Source organism: Monodon monoceros, unplaced genomic scaffold, assembly GCF_005190385.1.
Source record: "Monodon monoceros isolate NGI ecotype Baffin Bay Population unplaced genomic scaffold, NGI_Narwhal_1 Super_Scaffold_15, whole genome shotgun sequence".
Classification (NCBI taxonomy): Eukaryota; Metazoa; Chordata; class Mammalia; order Artiodactyla; family Monodontidae; genus Monodon; species Monodon monoceros.
In genome coordinates this window covers 88,330,627-88,336,545 of record NW_021703771.1, presented here as the reverse complement: position 1 = coordinate 88,336,545, position 5,919 = coordinate 88,330,627, and the positions used below count along the sequence as shown (strand labels likewise).

The 5,919-nt window shown below is 58.2% G+C and overlaps 1 non-coding gene across 1 annotated transcript; it reads right to left on the bottom strand.

Annotated features, from left to right (window-relative positions):
• Positions 1-3,394: 3,394 nt before the first annotated feature.
• LOC114896396 lies at positions 3,395-3,501 on the bottom strand. The gene has a single exon (XR_003793778.1). It is a non-coding gene; the product is annotated as a U6 spliceosomal RNA (small nuclear RNA).
• Positions 3,502-5,919: the final 2,418 nt, after the last annotated feature.

Here is a 5,919-nt window from a genome sequence, read left to right as displayed (position 1 = left end):
CGGGAGCCCCAGACGCAGGGTCACAGGAGTCCCTCCGAGCCTCCGGGAACAGCTCAGGGCAGCGCTGGGATCCAGGCCCGGGGCAGCTGCTGGAGACAAAGTCCATCAGAGAGGGAGAGACTCCTCGCCCTCAGAAGAGGGCCCGTGCTTGGGGGGCCGAGGCGCCTTCACTCCAGAGGTGACCGCACTCGGGGGCAGGTGCTGCGGGCGCCAGGGAGAAGGCGGTTCCGAGACGAACTCTCCGAGCTCCCAGGGCTTGTTCACAGAATCGCCACCAGGCAAACGCATCACAAGCCACAGAGCAAAGCGAACGCAAGAGGCCCCACAAACAGGAGGCTGCCGCGGGGGTCTGAGGGCCTGAGGCCGCCGCGGGCTCCGCCGGTGAAGGAGAGGGAAGCACAGGGCCTCCAGGCGGGCGCACTCGGGGCCTGGGCGCCACCCCCCACCCGGCAGCCAGCACCCTCCGAGGCCGCTGGAGAGCGAGCTGCCCGACCCGGCGTGAGGCCCTCAGACGGTTACGCCGCAGGTCTGCCTCGGTGTGCAGACAAGCTGTTCGCGTTCAGCCTGAGAGAAATGCTGAAAACAAGCAGCTGCAGCCCAGGGGCAGGGTCGGGGCCTTGGGTAGACCCTGCTCCCCAGCAGCACATAATTAACCACCTGCCCCTCGAGGAGCCCCTGCCCAGGGTCGGGGCCTCAAAGCCAGCCTTGTCCTCATATACGTTGGGCTGGGCCCGGATGCTCGAGAACCGCGGTGGCCCCTGAGGGAGCCTGTGGGCCGCCGCGGAAACAGCACATAAACCCACCAGCTCCACTAACCTGCTTCCCTGGAGACAGTGGTCCCCTCGCCCAGCCCTCCAGCTCCCGGCGTCCACCGCAGACCCCTCAGATGGGGCGGTGAGGAAGGAGCCCTGCGCCCACCTCAGACCCGTCAGACGGGGCGGTGAGGAAGGAGCCCTGCGCCCACCGCAGACCCCTCAGACGGGGCGGTGAGGAAGGAGCCCTGCGCCCACCGCAGACCCCTCAGACGGGGCGGTGCCTTAAGGTCCTTGCAGAGGGTCGGTCTCCGTTTTCCGTGGCCCTCGCGCCTGTGCAGTCCCCTCATCGCAGGCGCAGGCCTGTCCACACACCTGCCTTCCAGATGCTCAGCAGGGACGGGGTGCTGTGGGGAGCGGGAGGGCGCCCAGGAGCTGAGGGGGCAGCTGAGAGGCCGACAGGAAAGGGGGGCTGCACACAGGCGACAGCCCTGCGGGGGCCGCACGAGGCCCTGTCAGCTCCATGTGCAGCCGGTCAGGGAGCCCCCACAGCCGTCATTTCTTGGGAGCGAGGCTGGCTACCGTTTGTCATGACTGTTGGCAGGGAAATGGGGTTTATGGAGAGAATCTCCTGAAGGCTGGAAAAAGTGCACAAAGGATTAGAGCCGCTGTTGGGAGGTGGCCGGGGGAGAAGCACCGACACTGAGCTGAAAGGAGCCCAGCGTGGCCCCTCCCTCTCGCCGTCCACGGAAAACAGGCCAACTCCGGAGCGCCCCTGCGCCCCCGCGTCCCCGCGCCCCCGAGCCCCCGGCTCCCGTGGCGCGTCCCGCCCCTCCTCCGGCTCGTCCACAGACCTTCCCCGTGCCCTCGCCGCACAGCCCTGCTCCAGCGCGGGCCTCCCCAGATCCTCCTCGCATCTCAGCCCCCTTAATAATTAGACGGTTTAGTTGCACGAAACGGAGACGACTTAGACACCAAAGTGAAAAGGAATTTGTTGGTGGGACACTCGCAGTCCCAGAATGGACAGGAAGCTGGGAGGAGGTGGGCCCGAGTCCCGGAGAGCTGGGCAGTCTTGTGGTGAGAGCAGACTGGACGGTGGCCTTGACCCAGAGGCAGGGGGACGACGGCCCTGGGCATGGGTGACACGGTCCAATGCTGACCCTTCGAGGGGCAGGGTTGCACTCCAGAAGGAGTTGGCGCTGAGGCTTCTGGGGGGAGGGCAGGCACCCAGATCCACTGTCCCTCTAAGACTCACCCAGCGAGAGGGTACATCACCCCCAAGGAAACAGTGGACGCTGTAGAGAAGAAAGGATAGCACAAGACTGGCTGAATTTTAATGTCCATTGCCCTCCTCTGCCCACTTCTGAGCCCTGGCTGGCCCTTCCTGGGTGTCCCCCGCTGTGTTTTAATCCTTTATTCACATGCTCACCCCCTGGTGGATGCGAGCTTTCTGGGGGCTGGTGCTGCTGTGCCTGTCTTTCTGCCTTGACACCCAGGAAACAGCCAACCTTCTCTGGAGAAAAGCACATCTATTTATATGTACAAAGCTATCAAATTTATCTCTTAAGATTTATTTAATTTATCTATACTCAAGTTCAAGTGCCCCGGACAAAAGGACAATCCATAGAACACACAGTAACACAGCCTCGGGCTGAGGAGGGGGCATCTCATCAGTTCCCTTCAGAAATTCTTTTTTTAAATAACAGTAAGTCCCCTACATAAAAATGTTTCATTCAGAGAGCACGTTCATAAGTCCAACAAAGTTAGCCTAGGTACCCAACTAACACAGTCGGCTATACAGTACTGTACTGTAATAGGTTTATAGTACTTTTCACACAAATAATACATGAAAAACAAACAAACACAAAAAATAAAGAGAACATTTTTAATCTTACAGCACAGCACCTTGAAAAGTACAGTAGTATAGTACACAGCTGGCATCCAGGGGCTGGCATCGAGGGAACAGGCAGGAAGAGTTACTGACTGGAGGAGGGAGAGGAGGTGGGAGACGGTAGAGCTGAAGGGTCGTCAGCAACAGGAGACGGAGGGCAAGCTGCAATGTCACTCACGCCTGACGCTGATGGCACACGTCTGGTTCCTTGCTGGATTCAGTTCTATCTACCCTCTTGAAAAAACGATCGAGTGATGTCTGGGTAGTAGCTCTTTTTTTCTCGTCATAGATGACACGGTAGCACTGGGTTGCATTCTGAACGGCTGCTGCAACCTTTGTGCACTTTGTAGGTTCGGGTCCTGTGCCTCGAAAGCTGACAGCGCCTCCTCAACTAAAGAAAGTCCCCTGCCGTTTCCTGCGTCGTGACTCTCTTCAGTTCTTCAGTTACTTCTTCCTCTTGTCTCCCTTCATCCTTTCTCTGGGCCTCCAATCCCTGGCGCTTCTTAGCGGTACCAGCTACATCACCACTGCTTTTACGCTTGCTTCCGGACATCCTGGGCTTGAAATAAAGATACTGTGCTACTGTACTCTATACTGTACAGTAAAGCACACAAAAGCACAACCACTTGTAGAGGATGCACGCACGTGACAACGTACTCCAGACACGTGAACTAACTTACGTGATTGGACATGCAAACGCACGTTCCCGTCTTGGAATGTTCGCAACTTGAAGGTTCGTATGTAGGGGACTTACCGTATGGAACACTTCACGAATTTGCATGTCATTCTTGCCCAGGGACCGTGCTAATCTTCTCTGTATCGTTCCAATTTTAGCCTATGTGCTGTCGAAGCGAGCGCCTTCGGAAATTCTTCATGCATCTGTGATTGTCAGTCAGTGATACCCACCTATGAGTTTCTCCTCACTGTGAGCCCCATGTCACACTGGCCTCACAGGGTCCTTTGGAAGTTAGCTGAGACGATACACCCAAGTCCTGAGCAGTGCACCCAAGTGCTGCTGTCATAACCACAGTGCCTTGTTGTTTGGTTCAAGACTTTGCATAATATGATGTGTGCCCTTGGAGAAGGTCGGTCGGTTCTCCTCATCCTTACAGAACTGAGCTCTATCTCGAGCTTATGCCAGGGAAGCGTCCCGCCCACAGTCAGCTCTGGGTCCACCATGCTGCAGTCCCGTCACCCGTCACCGCTCACCCCTCACCAAGCACAAGTGCTGGGAAGGGTACTGGGTGCACAGTGGGGACAGCTCAGACCTTGGCTGCCTGTGCAGCTTCTGGTCCAACGGGAGAGGTAGACGTTAGGCAAATAAAGCAAACACATTTGTAACAGTGTGGCTAACAGTACAGGCTTCGTACCAGGGCCTGCGTGAGGTCGAGGGCCCTCCACGGAACTGACGTTTACTGGCCCCTCAGGGACGAGAGGGCCCACCAGGGTGGGGAGAAGCAGGTGTGCTGGAGAGACACAGAGAGCAAGGTGGGACGCAGACACCTGGCCAGCCTGGAGATGTTGGCGGGCCAGGCCTGCATGGCCACTGGGATCTGGACTTTGTTCTGAGTACAAAGGGCCACACAGGAGGCAGACGGCCATGCCTGCGTAACCTTTAGGAGACAGACTGTGGTTCCACGTGCACGTCGTGGGTCACAGAAGGGGAGACAGGAAACGGGGAGCTCCTTAAGGAGGGTCTGGGGGAGGTCAAAGCTGCAGGAATCAGGGTGGAGGCTGCAGAGAGAGAAGGGGAGGCTTCTCAGGGCCTTTTGGAAGTCACACTGACAGGTTGGGGAGGGGCTAAACTTGGGGCGGGTGGGCCTGACGGAGAGACCAAGGGGGGAAGACCGCACAACAGGACTTGGGTACAGAGCTGCCGCTGACCCAGATGGGGAGGAGCTCTAGGCAGAAATAGTCTTGCATGACGGCCCCGTGTGACGCCCTCCACGTGGAGACCCGCAGGATTACAGACGACACGACACGACCGCCAGCCGTGAGCTGGGACCTGGGTCAGATCCACCCAGCAGAGTGGAGGCCGTTTCCTGTGGCCAGCTCTCCAAGGGGCCTCTGTTCTCCAGGAAACAGAGGGCGTGTTATTCATCGGAACTTCACGATGTAACAGAAGTCGCCCGGCTGTGCCCCCTCACAGACGGTCGCCTTCACCCACTCCCGTTTGTAAGTGCCCATCGTGGTGCCAGGTCCAGCCAAGAGAGACGGGCACAACCCGGCTCTGTCCTCCGGAAGCCCGTCTCAGCTCCCCAGGCCGCAGCTGGGCGCCCACGGCCCACCCCCCCCCCCCGGGGCGCATCTGCCTCAGGGGCGACGGTGGGCTTGGACGAGGAGTGCGCGTCACGGAAAGGTGATAACACACCGAGCCCTGAGAACGGGCCGCGTTTCCCAGCTATCTGCTTCCATTCACGGGCACACGCTCTCACATGCATGTACGCAGACGTAGCTGCGTGTCTGTGCCACTGACTGTTGACAGAGTTGGAATCCTCTTTCCTTCCTCTGGCTGGATGACCGTGAGGGTGATGTACACTTTTCTCAGAGAATTTGGAAGGTAAAAATGTGTGTGCATCTGTGCGTCTGTGTAAAATGAACCATGACCTCACCTTTCCCCCCAGGACCCACTGTCGGTATCTTGGTTTGGGGAGAACTTGTAGAAGGAGTTTAGAAGAGACACAGCCGTTCTTGACTCTGCCCCCACCAGACGTGAAGGGGGTCACAGAGCCTCCTGCTTTCCGAGACGCTCAGGGACCTGCCACGGGCCTCGCACACTCGGGGGACCAGCCATGAGACCCGGCCCTCCACCCGGTGGACGCCGGCCCACGCGTCTGTTCTCATGGGGATTGTCACCGTGTGCTGGAGACAGTTTTCTGTTCCTCGATCTTTACACAAACTTATCAATGAAATCAGCAGTGGCTGTAAGTAGTGAATTTAATGGCTTCCACACTATAGTCTGAGAAGTTCTTTTAAATTAAAAATAGTCATCACTGCTTATTGCTTCACCAGAAAAATGTAACTGGGGTTGTTTTAGGAGGAACGGCGGGCAAGGCTCAGAGAAGGAGGCCACGTTTCCTGCGCAGGCGCCTGTCCCACGACTGTGCACACGGCCTCGTTTGATGCTGGTGGGGCTCCCATTCCTTCAAGGAGAAGCCCCCTCACCCTGAGAGGAGAGGCCAGCCCGAGGCTGCACGGCCTGTGCTGGGCGGCTGGGATCCAGGCTGCTCGTCCGCAAAGCTTCCCTGCAGCAATCACCAGGCTGCTGTTCTTAAC